General features: G+C 43.4%; 1 long non-coding RNA gene across 1 annotated transcript in view; it reads left to right on the top strand.

Moving 5' to 3' along the window:
* LOC112659798 (uncharacterized) overlaps positions 1-21,715 on the top strand; it is a 35,200-nt gene extending 13,485 nt beyond the window's left edge. The window contains exons 3-6 of the long non-coding RNA XR_007408082.1: positions 14,055-14,167; positions 19,777-19,945; positions 20,448-20,609; positions 20,741-21,715. This is a non-coding gene — a long non-coding RNA (uncharacterized LOC112659798). The remainder of the gene's footprint in view (positions 1-14,054; positions 14,168-19,776; positions 19,946-20,447; positions 20,610-20,740) is intronic.
* Positions 21,716-21,984: the final 269 nt, after the last annotated feature.

Here is a 21,984-nt window from a genome sequence, read left to right as displayed (position 1 = left end):
TGAGAAGGTGACAAGCCATTAACCCAAGTGCTTTGGAGAATGTCAAGCACTGGATGGTCCATTCTCCTTTGTTTAGAAGATGAGAAGAAGGGTGCCTGGGTAGCACAGTTGGTTAAGCATCCGACTCTTCGTTTTGGCTCAGATCAATCTCAGGGTCATGGGATTGAGCCTACTGTGGGCTCCATGCTGAGCATGGAGATTGTTTGGGATTTTATGTCTCCCTCACCCCTTGCTCATGCTCTCTCTCTCTCTCTCTCTCTCTCTCCACTAAGAAAAGAATAAAGAAAACAGTGGTTATTCACTTAAAGCTGTAACTATGTTTGTTATAAAAGGTTAATTTTTCTCCAGTTTAGTGATAAATTTTTTAAAATTCTTTTAATCAATTTATTTATTTATTTATTTGAGAGAGAGGGAGAGAGTGCGCACAGGGAGGAGCAAAGGAGGAGGGAGAGAATCTCAAGCAGACTCCATGGTGAGCAGGGAGCTCGATCCCACAACCCTAAGATATTATCTGAGCGGAAACCAAGAGTCAGATGCTCAAAAGACTGAGCCACCCAGGCTCTCCCTAGTTTACTGATAAATTAAGCCACTGATTATGTCTTTGCTGACCAGTATAAGAAGTCTAATTAACTTGACCAGTATAAAAGTCTGGGCAGGGGCATCTGGGTGGTTCAGTCAGTTAACCATCCAACTCTTGGTTTCCACTTAGGTCATGATTTCACATTCAAGAAGTTGAGCTCCTTGCTCAGCAAAGAGTCTGCTTAAGATTCTCTCTCCCTCTCCTACCCTTTCCCCCGCCCGCCACCCCCTGCCATGCATGCACACTCTCTCTGTTTCTAAAATAAATAAATAAAATCTTAAAAAAATTTCTGGACAGATTCTTTAAAATTTAGTAATACATCAAAATATATTCCTTCATGTGAAAAGAGTTATAAAAAATAAATATAAGACTCTAGTAGATTAACTTTTGTATATATGCTGTCAAGGAAACACACTGGCAGATTAATTTTAAAAAGCAATTCAGAGGGGCATCTGAGTGGCTCAGTCAGTTAAGCATCCAGCTCTTGGTTTCGGCTCAGGTCATGATCTCAGGGTCATGAGATTGAACTCTGCCTCAGGCTCCTCACTCAGTGCATAGTCAGCTGGAGGGTCTCTCTCCCTCTTCTTCCTCTGTCCCACCCCACACACTTTTCGGTGCTCTCTGTCTCTCTAAAAAATAAGTGAAAAATAAAAAGCAACATAGAGAATACAATTCTGATACATGCCACAACATGGATGAACCTCGAAATATCATACTAGGTGAAATAAGCCAAACACAGAAGGACAAATATTATCTAATTCCACTTGATGAGTTACCTAGAACAGGCAAATTCATAGAGACCAGAAGTAAAATAGAGGTTACTAGAAGTTGGAGGAAGAGGAAATAGGGTATAACTGTTTATTAGTACAGAGTTTCAGTTTGGGATGATGAAAAACTTCTGAAAATAGTAGTGATGGTTGTAAAGCACTGCCAGTGTACTTAATGCCAGTGACTTGTACACTTACAAATGGCTAAAACAGGGTGGCCTGGGTGGCTCAACTGGCTAAGCAGCTGACTCTTAATCTAGCCTAGGTCTTGATCTCAGGGCTGTGAGTTCAAGCCCTGCATACCAAGTATGGAGCCTACCTTAAAAAAATTAATAAATAAAGTTAAAAAAGAAAAAAAGGCTAAAGTGGCGAATTTTATGTTACATATATTTTACTACACACAAAAAAATACATGCCAAAAAAAAAAAAAAAGCCATGCAAAGGAAACAATGTAAAATTTTTTTGCAGGACAACTAGTCTGGATTCTTCAAATCATCGATGTCATGAAAAATCCAGAAATGGAGTGGAATTGCTCCAGATTAAAAGAAAATAAAGAGAGTGCCTACGTGGCTCAGTAGGTTAAGCTTACTCTTGGTTTCAGCTCATGTCATGACCTCAGTGTCTCTCTCTCTCTCTCTCTCTCTCTCTCAAATAAGTAAATAAATCTTTTTAAGAAAAAGAATAAAGAGACTCAACAACCAAGTGCAATGAGTGAACTTTGATCTTTGATTTGAAAAAAAAATTTTTTTTAAACAAGTCTTTTTTTTTTATTTATGATAGTCACACAGAGAGAGAGAGAGAGAGGCAGAAACATAGGCAGAGGGAGAAGCAGGCTTTATGCACTGGGAGCCCGACGTGGGATTCGATCCCGGGTCTCCAGGATCGCGCCCTGGGCCAAAGGCAGGCGTCAAACCGCTGCGCCACCCAGGGATCCCCTGAAAAAAAATTTAAATACATTCTTGGGAGGTGGGCGGGGGGATGGGGTGACTGGGTGACAGGCACTGAGGGGGGCACTGGACAGGATGAGCATTGGGTGTTAATGCTATATGTTGGCAAATCGAACCCCAATAAAAATATACAAAAAAATAAAATACATTCTTATATCAATTGAGGAAATCTGAACATGAACTTTCTGTAAGATATTATAGAATATTTATTATCTTTTTAGGTATGGTTAATGGTATTGCATTTATGTAGGAGAGTGGAGTTATCCTCAGGAAATATATGAAGTATTTAAAGGGTAATGTCTGCAGCTGTCAAAGAGTTCACCAAATTTAAAAATACAAGGGCGCCTGGGTGGCTCAGTCTGTTAAGCATCTGCCTTTGGCTCAGGTCATGATCAAGAAGTCCTGAGATGGAGCCCTGCATCAGGCTCCCTGCTCAACAGACAGGCTGCTTCTCCCTCTCCCTCTGGCGCTCCCCCTGCTTGTGCTCTCTCTCTCTCTCTCTCTTTTTCTTTCTCTCTCTCTGTCGAATAAATAAATCTTTTTAAAAAATTTTAATGCAGAACAAAATTAAAGCAAATGTAGCAAGATGTTAGCATTGTGGAATTTAGATGGACATATAAGTGTTTCTTGTTTTATTCTTTCAGCAATTCTGCATATTTGAAAACACTTGAAAAATTCTGAATCTTGATATTTAAAGACAGAGAGAACAGTATTTGTAGAGGACACCTCCTATTTGTGTTCATCCAGTGTACACACCCCTCTCTGGTAACAGAACTTCCACTTACCTTCTGAGCATTCTCTCTCCCATTGTATGCTCACTTATTATGAATCTCAATCAAGGTGCCCTCTCCTTCCCTGAGAAAGGGGATCGGGTATGCAACACAACTCAGGTCAGTCAAACAGTCTCTTGGGAGAATTTAATCTTGGGTAGATCAGCACAAGGCACACCCGATAGTTCCTGGAGAAACTGCCCATCATTTCCACTACCTAGATCCCTAGAGCTACCCTGTATGCTTTTGCTGAGGCTTGACTGATAGCCTTTTCTTCAGTGTATTCTATATTTTCCCAATAACATATTTTGTTGTTGTTGTTGTTGTTATTAAGACCAGAATTAGTCACTGATGTCTTTAACCAATGAACCATAGCTGATCCAGTGTTTGGTCTGTAAGAGGCATATGGGGTGCCTGGTTCATTCAGTTGGTAAAGTAGGCGACTCTTGATCTCCAGGTTGTGAGTTCGAGCCTCACGTTGGGTGGAGAAACTACTTAAAAATTAAAAAAAAAATTTTTTTTTTAAAGAAGAGTGGCACAGGGATAATTTCTAGCATGAAAAATCTCTTGCTTTTATATAACAGTTAAAATCTTAGAGGCAGGCAGCCTGGGTGGCTCAGTGGTTTAGCGCCACCTTCAGCCCAGGGCATGATCTTGGAGACCCAGGATGGAGTCCCATGTCGGGCTCCCTGCGGGGAGCCTGCTTCTTCTCCCTCTGCCTGTGTCTCTGCCTCTCTCTGTCTCCCTCATGAATAAATAAATAAAATCTTTTTTAAAAAAAATCTTACAGGCAAGAGATAAATCACAATTGTGAAATGAGCTGTGAACCCTAAAACCGATAAAAAGCTTTCAGAGTGTAAACAAAGGAAAAAAAGAAAAACGCATTAAATTTATTCCTTCATTGAACTGCAGTCTCATCTATCAAAGTAGGCAATGAGAGTGGAAGTAAATGGAACATAGAGAAAGGGGGCAGCCCGGTGGCTCAGCGGTTTAACACCACCTTCAGCCCAAGGCTTGATCCTGGAGACCTGGGATCAAGTCCCACGTCAGGCTCCCTGAATGGAGCCTGCTTCTCCCTCTGTCTCTGTCTCTGCCTCTCTCTCTCTCCTCTCTGTGTATTCTCATAAATAAATAAAATAAAAAAAAAAAAAAAAAGCCTCACTGCTCCACCGAGGATGGGCTCTCACAGCAATATGGCCACCATGTACCAAGAGCTCAGGGTCACACAGGTGCTGGGTTAGTCCTTCGTATCCATCATCTCACTGAATTCTCCCAATGGCACAATTATCATTTATTATTCAACTACATATACTCTGATTATCCCCCCTTTACAGAAAATTGAGTGAAGCCTAAGGTTGCTAAGTCACTAAGCCAAAGTCCCAGAAGGAGGAGGGGCAGGATCCCAATATAGGCAAGTGGCTCCAGTGCTCTGGGCAACAGACCCTGGAGGGCCAGCAAGCTCCAGCTTCCTGGTCCAGCCTCATGGCAGCATCCCTGGGGCCTAGGCCCCTACCAAGTTCCCGAGCCAATGTGGAGAGAAATCAGTGGATATTAACAGAGACTCTGCTGCTCTCTGCTCACTCTGGTCCCAAGAGCTTCTTCCACAGTGTTCAACTGCTGGCTTCCTGAGTCACCTCTCCTGCCCGAGAGAGCAGAAAAACCAGGTGGGGAGCCCTAGCCATCCCGATGCCACATCCTCTCAAGGTACTTGCTAACATTTTGCAGTGTTAACTCCATTCACAGGAACTAGATTTCTCCCACTCCTACTCTCCTGGAATTAGTAAAGCCTAATGATTAAAAGCAATAGCTTTGGAGGCAGACACACCAAGGCTCAAGTCCCTGCATCACTTCTGCCTCCCTGTATTAAGTTTCTTCATCCTCAACCTCCCAACCTAAAGTAGGAATGCTAACCTTACCTTCTTAGTAGAGTTGTTGTGAGATTAAGATGCTTTCTGGTCTTTTGTAAGCACTCGGTAAATAGTGTTTGTTATTTTCATGGTTTCCATTTTTATTGCCATGCTATAATCTGTCATTTGGGGCTTAGATCTCCTGCCTTCTTTTGTCATATTTTTTTCTCCCTAGTAGTGAATCCCAACCTTTGAGGGCTCCCAGGGCATGGATGGGTCTTCTTCGTTTTGATGTATCTTCCAGAAACAAGACTTTAGCCTACCTGAAGTCTTCATTTATAAAAGTTATTTCCAGGTGGAAGTTTGCCGCAATGCCCACCAATTTTCATCTAGAACTTCAATGTAGGTGATATGCCCCCTGAGAGAACCAATAAAGGATGGGGCATCCTGAGGTGGGGCTAGGGCATGGGCTCTCAAGTCAGCTGCACCTGGACCTGCATACTCCCTCCCTCTCATCTCTGAACTTCAGTTTCTTTAGCTATAAAATGGGGAGTCTTGGGGCACCTGCATGGCTCAGTTGGTTAAGCATCTGCCTTCGGCTCAGGTCATGATCCCGGGGTCCTGGGATAGAGCCTGATATCAGGCTCCCTGCTCCACAGGGGGCCTGCTTTGCCCTCACCCTCTGCCTGCCATCCCCCTTGCTTCTGCTCTTTCTCCTTCTGTCAAATAAATAAATAAAATCTTTTTAAAATTAAAAATAATAAAATGGGGAGTCTTGCTTTTAACCTGAAGAGATGTAGTGAGGATTCCATGAGATAATGGCGGGAAAGCCCAGGTACCTGACGCAGAGTAGGCAGGGATAGTGCCCATTTCCTTCCCTCTGGGAAGCCATCACATTTTTGAAATACCGCCACCAGCATCCTAACAGAGAGGTCCCAGCCCTAGAGAAATAGCAAAGCTCCCCCTTTCCTGTTGCTCCTTCTACCTTCTTTCTCGTCCTTATTGTGTTTCTCCAAACCTTTGCCATTCTGAAGTTGGGGTGGGGCAGGGAAGAGAGTCTGTCCCTGGGGTTCAGCTCTGAAGTGGCCCTGCTCAGATGCCATTTGGTCAGGAGCCAGATTTGCTGCTTAGAAAAACACATCCGTTCTGGGCACCACTACTGAAGGGGAAAGCTCTGAGAAACGTCAAAAGCAGCAGTCAAGATGATTAAAGAGTTCAAGAATAGGACCTTCAGGTTAAGGAAGTGAAGGCAGGATGGGAAGGCTAGGCTGCTGAGAAACACTTTTCAAAGAAACAGAGCCTATATGTGTGTGTGTGTGTGTGTGTGTGTGTGTGTCTATGCTGTAGACTGGCAGTGGTGAGTACGGGGCAGTGAGAAGGTCTTGGTAGGTCCATTGAAACAGAGGCCAGAAGTCTCTTTAAGAAAAAGAATACGATGGGGATCCCTAGGTAGCTCAGAGGTTTGATGCCTGCCTTTGGCCCAGGGCGTGATCCTGGAGTCCTGGGATCGAGTCCCACGTCGGGCTCCCTGCATGGAGCCTGCTTCTCCCTCTGCCTGTGTCTCTGCCTCTCTCTCTCTCTCTCTCTCTCTCTGTCTATCATGAATAATAAATCTTTAAAAAAATAAAAGAAAGAAAAAGAATACAAAACTATCATTACAGAAGGGTGCTTCCTGGGCTTTGGAAGGGTTATGAGCAGGTGAGGTGCCCTGAAACATAAGCTCTGCTGATTCCACAGTATATTCACCTCATGAAACAAACTGGTGGTTACCAGGGGGGAGGTGGGTGAAGGGGCTGAGTGAAATAGGAAAAGGAGATTAAGAGCATACATATCATGAGGAGCACTGAATAATGTATAGAATTGTATATTGTACACCTGAAACTAACATAACACTGTATGAACCATATTGGAATTAAAATTTTAAAAATTTGCATCTAATCAAGGATGTGACAAGTGAGCTGGCAACAGGTCTGGGAAATGAACATACAACTAACTCCATTATCCTGCTGACTTTGGCTGGAAATGCCGTCTCTCCCTTCTTCCCCAAACTAATGCCTCCTTAGTCTACAAGTTGCAATGTAAGCCTACCCTCTTCTCCGACATCTTACCAGAGGCAGCCCTTCCTGCCAGCATGGAATGGTGTGCCACCCTCACGTGTACACCTCTCACATTGTGCTTGTTTGTACCACTCCCCTTGTGTATGAGTTATCTATTGCTGAGTAACACATTTCCCCAAAACGTACTGGTTTAAAGCAACACGCATTCATTATCTCACAGTTTCTGTGGATCACACAGTCCCGCATGGTTTAGCTGTCCTCAGTCACCTTCAGGCTCAACTAGAAAAGATCTGTTTCCTAGCCCATGTGACTGTTGGGATTCGGTTCCTCACAAGCTGCCAGACTGAAGCCTCAGTTCCTCAAGAGCTGCTGGCCAGATGCCTCCCTGGGTTCCTTGCCATGTAGGCCTCTCTGTCAAGCAAGCAAGGCAACTGGCTTCATCAGAGTGAGCAAATGAGAAAGCCAAGAGCGAGTGCCAGCAAGGTAGAAGTCACAGTCCTTCATAACCTAATCACAGAAGTGTCATTTATCGCTTTTATCACATTTCATTCACTAGAAGCAATTCCCTAGGTCCAGCCCATACCCCCAGGCAGGGAATTACACAAGGGCATGAATACCAGGAGGTGAGAATTGTTTGGAACCTTCTCAGAAACTGCCTACCACAATTGTCACTCCTTCTACTCCATATTGTCATTGCCTATTGTCCTGCCTGTCCCTGCCATTCCATCATGAGTTCCTTAAAGACAGGGACTACATTTTACTCACCAGTTAGTCCTCCTTGGTGCCTAGCACAGTCCTCTTGGGCTTTTTAACTGAATAGATGATGAATAAAAGAATGGCTGGTTACTTACGGTAGCAGAAAATGAATGGCTTTTGGTTCCTTTGGTAGGAACCAAAGACAAGCATATCATTTTACTTAAGAGAAGGTGCTATTTGGGGTACCTGGGTGGCTCAGTGACTGAGCATCTGCCTTTGGCTCAGGTCATGATCCCGGGGTCTTGGATCAAGTCCCCATGAGGCTCCCTGCAGGGAGCCTGCCTATGTCTCTGCCTGTCTGTGCTCTCATGAATAAGTAAAATCTTTAAAGAGAGTGAGAGAAAGAGAGAGGGTGCTACTTATTACCTTTTGACCCAGTCATTTAATTTCTAGGAAGTTAAACAATCAGGAATGCAATTACAAGGATATATTCAGAAGTTTACAAATTAGTTGTGAGGATGTTCTATGGAATTGTTTATAAGGTCAAACCTCCCCCTCAAAAACAAAAAAACCAACCCATAAACTACCTGAATGTCCAGTGATAAAAAGTTGAGTAAATGAAAAAAAAAAAAAAAAGTTGAGTAAATGCATTATGCTACAGTCATACAATGGATATTCTGCAGTCTTTAAAATGAAAGGTGTTAAGCAATAGTGTGTATCAGGGAAGGATGCTTGTGACACTGCATATTATCTTAATATTGTACAGTATTGCACATTATTTATTGTACATCTGGAAAGCAGGTAGTTGCAAAGTAGTGTATGTATTCTATACCTTTACAAAGTAAATATGCACATAGAAAAAGTCTGGGAGGATTTAATCAGCTTCGAGTAGCCATGAAATTCTGAAGATAAACCAATTTTTTTTTTTTTTTTAGATTTTTTTTTTAATTTTTATTTATTTATGATAGTCACAGAGAGAGAGAGAGAGGCAGAGACATAGGCAGAGGGAGAAGCAGGCTCCATGCACCGGGAGCCCGACGTGGGATTTGATCCCTGGTCTCCAGGATCGTGCCCTGGGCCAAAGGCAGGCGCCGAACCGCTGCGCCACCCAGGGATCCCCAATTTTTTTTTAAGATAAACCAATTTTAAACTGCTTCAACAAACAAGTATTTTTGGTTTTGTAACAGACTATCTGGAGGCAGGCAGCCTCTGGCCTTGGTTCTCTCTGGCTCAGTATCACTGCAGTTCTTCTGGTATTCCCCTCATGCTTGCCCTGCCCCTGCAGTCAGAAGATTGCTGCCCCATTTCCAGGCAGCATACCCACATTCAAAGTAGGAAGAACAAGTAAGGGGAGGCTCCAGTGGTGGCTAACTCATTACTAGGAAAGCAAGAGCTTTCCCAGATGTCCTCCACTAGATTTCCCTAACACTCTCCTTGGTTGAGTCACATGAACAATCCTAGCTCAGGAGGCTGGGGACACTAGAAACCAAAATTTCATGATTAGCTTAGAAAATCATGATTTATCCCCTACTTACACTATCACTCAAACAAACTTGGAGGTAGATCTGTTAGGAAAGGAGAGTGAAATGATATTGGGTAAGCAACTAGCCTCCTTTAGACAGGACATGATCCTACCCTACTGGTCCCAGTCCCAGTCCCAGTCCCAGTCCCAGTCCCAGTCACCTCATTCCTAGTCTGCTCAGTTAATCACCTGCTATTCCCTGAAGGCATTGGAGCTTTCAACATATGAATATAAGATTCAGGGTTAGAAAATGTGAAAAAAAAACCTGCTAGTTATCTTCCATTACCCATGATTTCCTTCTTGTAATAACAAAATAACCTTCATCTCAAGATATTGAGGGGCATATGGCTGCCCAGCTCTAGCCCGCTTTTCCCAAACCCCCTTGCAGCCAGCTGGGCGTGACCATGCGAGGACTCACCATTGGAAAGTAAATAGAATTGGTATGAACCTCATTTCTCCTACATCATTTCTTAAAAGGAAATTGTTAGGCATCTACTTATTTTCCCCCTCTCCCCCAAGTTGGAGCCGTTGGTATAGTTAGTGGTGGAGAACTTGCTTTAGCAATGTCCTAGGAAATGGCAGAGCAGTAAGAATAGAAGGAACGTGTGTTCCTAAATGTCTGCCTGGAGTGGAGCCACTTACTCATCTCTGGACTCACTCTGAGCCACTCATAGGCTTAAAGAAATAAAACAAGGGGCACCTGAGTGGCTCAGTTGGTTAAGTGTCTGCCTTTGGGTCAGGTCATGGTCCCGGGGTCCTGGGATCTAGCCCTGCATTGGACTCCTTGCTCAGCATGGAGCCTGCTTCTCCTTCTCCCTTTGCTCTTCCCCCCTGTGTGCTCTCTCTCCTCTCTCTCAAATAAAATAATAATAATAATAATAATAATAATAGTAATAATTAATAAATAAAATCTTAAAAAAAAGGGGGTGCCACCTTCAGCCCAGGGTGTGATCCTGGAGATCCCAGATCGAGTCCCGGGTCTGGCTCCCTGCATGGGGCCTGCTTCTCACTCTGCCTGTGTCTCTGCCTCTCTCTCTGTGTGTCTCTCATGAATAAATAAATAAAATCTTAAAAAAAAGAGAAATAAAACAGCAACGACAACTATTAAACAAGAGATTTTTAAAAAGTATTCTGTATTTTTGAATCGCTTTATTAAAACAACTTATTCTACTTCCTAACTAATATAGAAAAACAAACTGCGTTATGCTAACAATTGTTGTTAATAGTTTAAAAGGGGGTTAGGGGACACCTGCGTTGGTCAGTGGTTGAACATCTGTCTTTGGCTCAGGGTGTGATCCCGGATGTGGGATCAAGTCCCACATCGGGCTCCCTGTGAGGAGCCTGCTTCTCCCTCTGCCTGTCTCTGCCTTCTCTCTGTGTCTTTCATGAATAAATAAATTTTTAAAAGTATCTTTAAAAAATAAAAGGGGGGTGGGAGGAAAGATGAGAAAAGAGAGGAGTCAAATAAATGTAGGCATAGGTGTTTTTATAAAGAAGTGGGAGAGACAACCAAACTATTAATAGGCAGGACATTGATTGAAGTTGGTCACAAGACCTGATGGGGGAGGTACCTGGGTGGCTCAGTGGTTGAGCGTCTGCCTTCCACTCAGGTCGTGATCCTGGGGTCCTGAGATTGAGTCCTGCATCAGGCTTCCCGCAAGGAGCCTGCTTCTCCTTCTGCTCCCTCCTTCTCCCTCTCCCTCTGTCTCTGACTCTCTCTCTCTCTCTCTGTCTCTCATGAATAAATAAATTTAAAAAGGAGGAGGAGGAAGAGGAGACCTGATGGGTCTACTTTGGTTTGGAATGGAGTTAACATGTTTTAGCTGAAGCTAAATACGAGGACCAAGGTGAGACTGAACCAGTGCAGCCTGTCTATGGGATGAAGGCCCATGGCTCAAAAAGGGTCTGTGAGCTATGAATTAGACGACAGGACCATTAATCAGGGTCTTAGGTTGCAAGCAATAGAGAGCAAGTCTGACTCTTTCAAATAAAACAAACCCCACAAGGAATTTATTGGAAGGACACTGAGGAGTTCAAAGAATCTAAGGAAGATCTCAACAGCCAAGTCCCAGGAAAGGACAAGATCCAGCAAAGCTCTAAGAATCCCACTAGCAGAAACTTCCAGTTCTCTAGAGCAAAATAATCTGGAGGGTTTATTAAAACACAGATTCCTGGGGCATCTGGTTGGCTCAGTTGGAAGAGGATGAAACTCTGGATCTTGGAGTTCTAAATTTGAGCCCCACGATGGGTGTAGAGATTACTTTTAAAAAAATCAATAAACTTAGAACAAAACAAACAACAACAACAACAACAAAAACAGACTCCTGGGGCCTACCCTAGAATTTCTCATTCAGTAGGTGTGATATAGGGCCTGGGAATTTGTATTTCTAACAAGTTCCCAGATGCTGATGCTGTTGGTCCAAGGACCACAGAGGAGAACTATTGCTATATGGTAAACATATCACATGACTCAGCTCTGACTACCTTCCATCCTTGTATGTCTCCAACTTCAAGTTTCCAACTAGACTAGAGAAAGTCTAGTTGACTCAGAGTTGGGTCATGCCTGTGGTCAGAAAGGTAGAGTCCTGTGATGGTAGCCCTACAAGTATCACATGGGGTGGAGTGGAATAGAAGTTCCCCAAAGGAAAGAATAGTGAACACACAAAAATAGTTGTCCTCAAAGTGGCAATTGGCCAAGCTGAATGCACAACTCCATCTGGAGTGAGATCTGGGCAGCAACGTCTCCTCTTCGAGGCAGAAAGTTCCAGAAGAGAGAATAAAATGATAATGATAATAATAATAATAATAATAATAATAATAATGAGAGAAAATGGACTCCTGTGGACCATTATTTCTATTCAAATCTCATTCTATTTTCCTAACAAAGGAGATGCCTAAAAAATATAAAATAAAATAAAATAAAATAAAATAAAATAAAATAAAATAAAATAATAAAATAAAATAAAATAAAATAAAATAAAATAAAATAAAATAAAATAAATAAAAGGAGACTCCTGCCCCCAAGAGGCCAATGATCAATTCCACCAACTCCTTGATGACTGATTGGATCCTTGAGGTGGCTTTAGACTTCACAGTGAGGTGCATTTTGACCAATTACGCCACCACCCAAGTCAACAATCATCCTGCATACTGTAGCTTTTCTCAGACTCAGAGAGACTGACACTAAAGATAGTTCCTAAAAAGCCTAAGCATCCCATTTTTGCATTATATTTTGTAGGCTCACAATGAATTCTCCTTTTGGAAAACTTGGCAGAGGGAAAAAAAAGTCTGTTAACCTAAGTAACCAAGCCTATATAAGTCTAAATTGTCATCTATCAGATTTTCTTAAAATGAGGCCCACTTGAGCTTATAAACCAAGGTGATGATTTAACACAGCAACACGGAATGTGTTAAAAACACCACATTAAAATTTACACAGCACTCAATGGGATATACCATATTAATAGAATAAAGGACAAAAATATGATTGTCTCAATACAGGCTTATTTCATTTTATTGCTCTTCACTTAATGGCACTTCACAGATAAATTGAAGGTTTTGTGGCAACTCTGTGTCAAGCAAGTCTGTCGACGTCATTTTTCCAACAGCATTTGCTCGCTTCGTGTCTCTGTGTCACATTTTGGTAATTCTCTCAGTATTTCAAACTTTGTCATTATTATTACATACGTTATATGACACCAAAAGCTCAGATGATGGTTAACATCTATTAACAAAAAAGTATTTTTTTAATTGAGGGATGTACATTTTTTGAGACTTAATCCTATTGCACCCTTAGTAGGCTACAGCATAGGAGGAATATAACTTTTACATGCACTAGGAAACCCCAAAATTCACTTGACTCACTTTATTGTGATATTTGCTTTATTGCAGGGGTCTGGAACCAAAGGCACAATATCTCTGAGGTTCGCCTATAGATGCATAAAAAAGCATTTGACAAAATCCAACCTCTTTTCATGATAAAAACACTCAACAAAGTCAAGAGTAGAGGGGAACTCTTTCAGCCTAATAACGGGGCATCTATAGAAAACCTACAGCTAATATCACACTTAATAGTTGAAGACTGAATGTTTACCCTTAAGATCAGTGTAGAGTGGCTGCTAGGAGCTGGGGACAGAGAAATAGGAAGTGACTACTAATGGTTACAGACTTTCTTTTGAGGATGTTGAAAATGTTCTGAAATAAGACGGTAGCAAATGTTGCACAACCTTGTGAGTGAATATCCTCAAAACCACTGAGTTGTGTGCTTTAAAATGGTAAGTTTCGTGATATGTGAATTATATCTCAAACAAAATTGTTACTAAAAATGTATATTTACACAGGGGCAACTAGTTAAAGTATAGCTAGAAGGCGAAAAAACATTCCACAGTCCCTGGCAATTTGTTTGAGACAGGAGAATTATTTCTTGTAATATCCTCTTGAGCTTCCCCAAAACAGGAGGGAAAGAGATCCCAGCCTAAGAATTTAATTTTGTTAGGGGGAAGAAAAACCCTGTAATTTTCTAGTGTGTTTGGTCCTTTGTTTTGAAGGGCCCGGTAAGGGTCCTTTGTTTTGAAGCGTTCAGTGAATCAGTGTCAGCCTGGCCTTTAGCCTGGCGTCTGGTATGGAGAAGAAAATCCTTTGTGTAATGAAGTATGAGAAGTTCGGAGTACACAGGAGACTGGAATGGAGCTAGGGAGAGGCTGGAGGAGATGGGGGCCAGTGGATTCCTAAAGGGGGATACAGTCAGAAAGAAATTCCTCTTGGCAGGAATGGCCCATGAAATTTTAGGACAGTGATGTCTTCTAGATCATTTTAAGCTGGTGCCCATACTATGCTGAACTTGTCCTTCTGTTTCCCCCAAATCTCAGTGGAATCTGCAAAGTGCTAGTGATATTTGGATGAAGGGAGGAACCAGGAATGTGTCCAGAAGTGTCTGAGAGCGCCTGCAAGAAAAAACAGCACCAGAGGAGCAAGAGTAACTGTAAGAAATGCTATTTCTTGGGCTAGCCAAGAGGTGGTCACCCCACATCCATGTCATCCCTTGCCAACATCACAGAAATTAGGGAGAGACAGCTGGAGACCAACCTAAAGATGGCTTTGGGGGCACCTGGGTGGCTCAGTTGGTGGAGCATGTCACTCTTCTTCTTTTTTTTTTTTTTTTTTTTTTAAGATTTATTTACTTATTTGAGAGATAGAAAGAGAGCGTGAGAACATGAGCAGGGGGCAGAGAGAGAGAGAGAGAGAGAAGCAGATCCCCTGCTGAGTGGAGAGCCTGACTCCGGGCTTGATCGTGGGATTCTGAGATCATAACCTGAGCCCAAGTGAGACACTTAACTGACCACTCAGGTGCCCCAGGAACATGTCAGGCTTGATCTCGAGGTCGTGAGTTCAAGTCCCACGTTGGGGGTAGAGTTTACTTAAAGAACAAAAAAGGGATGAGGGTATCTGGGTGGCTCAGTCAGTGGAGAATCCGACTCTTGATTTTGGCTCAGGTCATGATGACAGGGTCCTGGGATCAAGCTTGCAATAGGGCTCCATGCTCAGCAGGGAGTCTACTTGAGATTCTCTCTCTCTCCTCTCTCTCTCTCCCCTCCACACCTACTCCTTCATGCTCTCTCAAATAAATAATCTTAAAAGAAATAAAAGGAAGGCTACATGTTATAAAAAGTCAAACTCCAAAAAAAAAAAAAAAAAGTCAAACTCCAAAAATAATTAACCAATAAGGATATTTTTTTTTTCATATAACAAGAAGTCCTAAATTGGATGGGTTCTGGGGTTGGTGAATTCAGCAGCTTAATGAAGTGATCAAAGGCCCACTGTTCTTTGACTCTTGCTGCTCTACTATCCACAGTTTGTTGGCTTGTCTTCAGGCCACCAGAGATCCAATTACCCTGTTTATATACTAAAGTGAGCCTATGTTTTCTTGATCAGAATTCTTTTGGCTACAAATGTCAAAAATCCAATCTAGGCCAATTTAAGGAAAATAGGAATCAAATAGGACTTCAGGCATGTCTGGAACCAAGAGGTCATCAAACTCTCTTTTATTTCATCTTTCACATTTATTTGATTCTGTTTGGCTTTGCTCTCAGGCAGCAGGATGACTGCTGGCATACCCAATCTTCAATGCCATATATCTCATGCTTTGTAGTGGGGGAACAGGGAGGGTGCCATGGGGAGGGAGAGAGAGAGAGGTTCTTTTCCTTCTGGTGTCCATATGACAAATTTTTTAAAATATTTTATTTATTTATTCATGAGAGACACAGAGAGAGAGAGAGGCAGAGACACAAGCAGAGGGAGAAACAGGCTCTATGCAGGGAGCCCGATGTGGGACTCGATCCTGGGTCTCCAGGATCACACCCTGAGCTGAAGGCTGATGCTCAACCACTGAGCCACCCAGGCGTCCCCCATATGACAAATTTCATGAAGGGATCCTGACTGACTAAGTCACAGGCCCAACCCTGGACCAATCGCTGGCAACAAAAGAACATAGACCTTGGATTGACCAGCCTTGTGTCTTCCACCACTCCTGGGACTTGAGGTCAGGACCACCCAAACCACAAAGACTGAGCTGAATTTGGGGAAGGAAAAATGATTTCCCACGGGAAGACAGGCAGAGCAACAAAAATGTGTCTGGCACCTCCCTGAAGGCTGAGAACAAGAGGACACCAGGATTCCAATACAAACTGAGGCTAACAGTCACCTTCCAAGAAATCAGAAGGAAAGAGTGAAAGAAACTGGAATTTTGGGAGGGCCTACTATGTACTTTCCCAAGGTCACAGAGCTAGAACATGACAGAGCCTGGATTTAAATCTATGCCTTTTTAGTTCTAGGGGGACTAAGCACAGAGGAGACAAGATAAAGAGAGACTACGCTATTGTGAAGAAAATATGTCCAGCAAACACCATAGCAAAGCACTTAGCCCAACCAGGGAAGCCTTTCTGGAGGAGGAAATGCTTGAACTGAGGTTTGAAGGACAATAGGTGTTTGTCAAAAGAGTAAAGGAGAGAAACAGGAAAAGAGGTTGTCTGAGTAGGCGGGGAGATCTCCAAAGGCCAGAGTTTCAACTTTGGAGAGTCACTGTCTCCGTGGGGTGGGAGCTTCCTTGTCCTGCCTCCTCTCAGCCCTACCCCATGCCATTGCGCCATGACAAGCCGTCATTTTTCTGAGACACACAGTTATTCCCATGGGGGTTTCCAGAAGCATTCTCACAGTGGTTGAAGCAGTGGCCTTCATTCTACTCTCTGTATGGCCAGCTACTCTCTGTATGACTATTGGCTATTCACTTCCCTCTTTGGATGGAATTATCCATACAATTAGAGTGGGCAAACGGACTGTGGTGATGGTTGTACATATCTATGACTACACTAGAAACCACCGAATTGTACACTTGAAATAGGTGAAATGTATGGTATGTGAATTACATCTCAATAAAGCTGTTTTAAAAAAAAAAATTGTGGGCTAGGTGATAGGGCAAGTTGCAGAACTACTGCAGTCAAGGCTTTGCTACTTTGTAGCCAGGTGACCTTGGCACTTTGTTTTGCTTTATCTCTCTGAACCTCATTTTTTTGAACCTCATTTTCCTTGTTTTAGGAAGGGAATTATATCCTTGTCTCATTTAGGTAGTTAAGGAAAAGGTGCAGTAAGGTGTTGCAATGTTAGAATTCTGGCTCTATCACTACGGTCTCTCTGTGCCTCTACTACCCCCCCCTTTTTTTTTTAAGATTTTATTTATTTATTCACGAGAGACACAGAGAGAGAGAGAGAGAGAGAGAGGCAGAGACACAGGTAGAGGAAGAAGCAGGCTCCATGCAGGGAGCCGGATGTGGGACCCGATCCCGGGTCTCCAGGATCACACCTTGGGCTGAAGGCAGCGCTAAACCGCTGAGGCACCCGGGCTGCCCCTACCCCATCTGTATAATGAGAGTAAGAAGACCTAGTTCATAGCGTTGTTGGGAAGATTGACTTGACACCTATTCAGTTCTTAGAACTATGCCTGGCAAGTGGCTCAATAGTTAAATAAAAATGGTAGGTCATTTATTATATCCACTTCATAATCCTAGATTCTATTTGGGAGCTTCTCTAAGAGATTAAACTGCCCACCGAAGTCTCTATTGGATTCCCTGAGAACTGAGGATTCCCCTGCCTTCAAGGTAGTACACAATTTTGGGGGTGGTCAGCCAACCTGTGCTCTTCTTCTCTAAAATTGCCTTTTCCATATGAGTGGGCTTTGGCAGTTCCCAGCCATGACCAAATGGACAGGGGCAGACCCCACACCTGAGCTGGAACAGTCAACTTCTTTCTCCCAAAAATTTGGAAATTAGGACACTAGTATGTGTTTACCGGGTGGCGCTGGAGCTGAGACATTTTGTGCCATGGTAATGGAGATATGAAGAAGACAGGGAGGAGCCCAGAACAGAGCCATAAAGAAGAATACGAAACCCCTAGCCTCAGAGGGAAAAGGAGAGAGTAGTTCTACCTTGAACCCTGGTGCATTCCCACTTAGTCATTTAACAAATTTATTGAACATCTACTATGTTCTACGCCCAAGAATAAAGCAGTGAACAAGAAGGACAGATTCCTACCCTGAGGAATGGAAACCCACTGAAAAGTTCTGTGCAGGGAAACAACATAATCTTACTATATTTTTAAAAAATTGGGGCACCTGGGTGACTCAGTCAGTTGGGTGTCCGACACTTGGTTTCGGATCAGCTCATGATTTCATGAGTTGTGGGATCAGGCCCCATATTGGGATCCATGCTTGGCAGGTGGTCTAGTTGAATATTCTCTCTCTCTCTCTCTCCCTCTGCCCGCCCCCCATGCTCGCTCATGCTCTCTCTAGAGAGAGAACATGTGCAAAACCGTGTGAACATCAGAAGGGGCAGAGGGAGAGAGAGAATGTCAAGCAGACTTCATGCCCAGCACAGAGCCCTATATGGGGCTGGATCTCACAACCCTGAGATCATGACCTGAGCTGAAACCAAGAGTCAGATGCCCAATCAACTGAGCCACCCAGGTGCCCCCCAAAATAAATCTTTTTTTAAAAGATTTTATGTATTTATTCATGAGAGACACACAAAGAGAGACAGAAACATAGACAGAGGGAGGCCTGCTGCGGTACTCGATGCCAGGACCCCAGGATCATGACCTGAGCCAAAGGCAGACACTCAACCACTGAGCCACCCAGGTGCCCCCCAAAAAATAAATCTTGAAAAAAATCATTTTGGCTGCTGTGTGAAGAATGAGTTGTAGGGGAACAAGTGGAAAATTGGAGAAAATGTCGCAATGGTCCAGGCAAGAGATGATGATGGCTCAGACTATGGCAGTGCAGAGGAGTGGTGACCAAGAGGGGATCTATTTTGAAGTTTCCAGTTCCTGGTTCTAGTTCCTCATGAGACCTGTCTACTTCCTGCCTGTGAGCTCATCCAGATTCCACACCCCCCCCTTTCCCTTCTCCAACGTGTTTATTATGCTTGGACTAGTGTGTACCACGGATTCTGTTATTAGGAATTGAACCATCCCTGACTAAGTCACCTTGGTTCTTCAGGCTAGTTTAATTCACCACTAGCCAGGACATGACCAGTTTCATTTTCCCTGCATTAAGGAAAGTGTTTTCTCCTATGAGTCACACATATAAGAATCAGCAAGTTTCCAAGGAAATGTTTTCTTCTGGAGAACTTTCAAAGGAAATAGTCAAAGAAGATTTATTTTGTGATATGGAAAAAATGCTTATGATGTATCCTATGCTGTCTCCTATTATATCTACAAGGTCAGATAAGGGGAACAGATAATAGTAACATTTGCTAACATGTTTGGCTATTATGTGCCAGCCTTTTTCAAAAGCTTTGTATATATTTTTTAAAGATTTATTTAGTTATTTGAGAGAGCACGCACGCATGTGTGCGCAGGGGGAGGGACAGGAGGAGAGCAAGAGGGAGAGCAGACTCCCCGCGGAGCATGGAGCCAGATACAGGACCCCATCTCATGACCGTGAGATCACAACCTAAGCTGAAATCAAGAGTTGGAGGCCAACCCACTGAGGCACCCAGGCATCCCAAAGCTTTGTGTATTTTAATTCATTAAAGCTTCAAGGCAACCCCTCTATGAGGTAGGCTATCATAGTTCTTATTTTACAATTCATTTCATTGCCCTATTTGACAACTGAGAAAACCAAGGCACAAAGAGGTTTAATAAGTGTCTAAGATGATGAAACCTAAGTGGTAGATCTGTGATTCAACCTGGGCATTCGAGCTTCATGCCCTCAGCCAGTGTTTCTCCACTATGAGTTCTGATGGCATTTTGGGTGGGATGATTCTTATGTACAGGACTGTCCACCTAACTCATTGTGGTTAATGTAGTTTCCCGGGCTTTACAGACATTAATTCAGTTAAATCCTTTCCCCATCCCTATGAGTTAGGTGTTACTACTTTCATCCCCATTTTACAGAAGAGGAAACTGAGGTTAAATAGCTTGTCTTGAGTTATCCAGCTCATGGAGGGGGTGGGCATGGCAGAGGGTGCCACTAGGGTTTAAACACAAGCAGTCTGGCTCTAGCTGTTGCTTTTAACCATTCTGTCCTCCTGCCTCATTAAGAGGTAAGAGAATAGATGAAGGAGTGGAGCACCCTGGCCAATTGCACCGTTAAGGAGAGTCCAGCAGGCCTTTCAGCGTGGGCTTAGGAGCTCAAGGGAGCTACTCCAGCTGGAAAGGTGAAGACTGGCAGGAACCAGTGACCATTTCTTCATGCGAGACTAACCAGCAGGTAAAGGGGAAGGGAGAAGTGGTCAGAAAAACTCTAATCTGCAAAGCATATAGGCCAGGAACTGGGGTTAATCCAGAAGTGGGAATCAGGAATCGACAGCAGAGCAAAGCCAAAGGAATGTCCAGAGCACTGGCCTGCTGGGGGGTGGGAGGGGGGTGCCTTATCTTCCCTGACTTGGGTTTTCCCCAGTTCCTCCTCCTGCAGCTCTTCCTTCCCGTAAAGGTATCACGTTGCCTGAGGCATCCTGGGCACTCGTTTCTCTGTAACTCTGCACTTTTATACTCAAGATACGCTCTGCAATTGGCACCAATTTGGGCAAAGCCACTAATAGCTGATGCCAAATCAAATCCGTGACTCTATAATTTGACTCCAAAAATAACTCAGCCAAAGCTGAAGGCTGAAGGCCTGGAGATACTGGTATCTGCCCTCCCAGACTTTCTACTTTTAAGCTGCAGAGTTATATTTTGTTTTTTTAAAGATTTTATTTATTTATTCATGAGAGACACAGAGAGGCAGAGACATAAGCAGAGGGAGAAGTAGGCTCCCTGCAGGGAGCCTGATGCAGGACTCGATCCCGGGACCCCAAGATCACGACCTGAGCCAAAGGCAGATGCTCAACCACTGACTGAGCCACCCAGGCACCCCAAGGTGCAGAGTTTAAAAGGTAAACTTGTGGAAAGCAGCAGTGGGACACTGCCCAGGACACCACCTCACTTTGAATTCAACTTCTGTAGTCCAGCTCTGGGACTGTAGCCCAGACCGGTAACTTTGTCTTCATTTTCTGCCTCATTTCAGACCTTTAAACTTGTGGAGGATTTGGACACAGACTCTCCTCTCTGATTCCTCTTATCCTGCCTACTTCGGAAGGAACACCCAATCCTGGGCCAGCAATTACCTGTTTGCCAGTGGGCGAAACCCACTCAAACCAGTGGGTTTCTCCAGAGGAATTTATTATGTGAACCCAGGGATCTTACAGAACCCAAGGCAATAATTGCAGCCATGTAATAGGATGTAGAAATGGGGCCTTTCCCTGCCAGAGCATAGACATCATGTCCCAAAGTGAATGTGAAGTCATCTCCCAAGTAGAAGTTACAAAAGCAAAATGTAGAACCTGTTTTTCTACCTTTGGACGTCTGGGGCAGATCTGTGATATTAAAATGTGGGCAGAATGTAGAAAGAGGAGGGGTTTGATGAAGACATATCTTAGGAGAGAACTTTGTCTGCCCTGTTTTCCCACCATCTCACCCCTGCCCCTAGAATGACACGGCAGAGAGGGAGAGAGGCATAGAACACATCATTTCAAGCCCAGGAAGGCAGTTCTTCAATGACAGGGGAGCCTCTCCACACTGAGGCCCGAGGCTGACTTCTCCCTAATCAATCCTGAAGATAAGAGATGGCTCACCAACTACTTTGACAACTTTTATCAAGAGCTTTATATGTTAGGCAGCCCGGGTGCGTCAGCGGTTTAGCGCCACCTACGGCCCAGGGCGTGATCCTGGAGACCCCGGATCAAATCCCGAATCCCGGGATGGAGCCTGCTTTCCCCTCTGCCTCTCTCTCTCTCTCTCTCTCTCTCTCTCTATCTCTCCTGGATAAATAAATAAAATCTTTAAAAAAAAGAAAAAGAACTTCATATGCTAGATACGATTCTATGTATTAACGCATTTAATCCTCCCCATAAGCCTGCATAGTAAATGCTATATATTTCAATATATATATTGACTCTTTCTTTCACCTACATGTTGTAAATATTTTCCCACAATAAATATTCTTTCTCACATCAATAAATATTCACACGGAGTTGATGGCTGCAATCTTCCTTTGCAAAAAAGCATCATAGTTTAGCACATGGACTCTGGAGTCAGATCACCTGGTTCAAATCCAGTCTCTACCAATCATATATGGTTCAGGACCATTTTTATAAAGGAAATGAGTACTTGTAAGCTGAGGTTGGAAACCTGCATGACCCCCTCCCCATCTCCAGCCCTTTGGGGTCACCTTTTACTCCGCTTCTATTTCTCAAACACTGAGCATCTTCC

The sequence above is a fragment of the Canis lupus genome, chromosome 2, assembly GCF_003254725.2.
Source record: "Canis lupus dingo isolate Sandy chromosome 2, ASM325472v2, whole genome shotgun sequence".
In the NCBI taxonomy this organism is placed as follows: Eukaryota; Metazoa; Chordata; class Mammalia; order Carnivora; family Canidae; genus Canis; species Canis lupus.
This window is presented reverse-complemented; position numbering and strand designations above follow the sequence as displayed.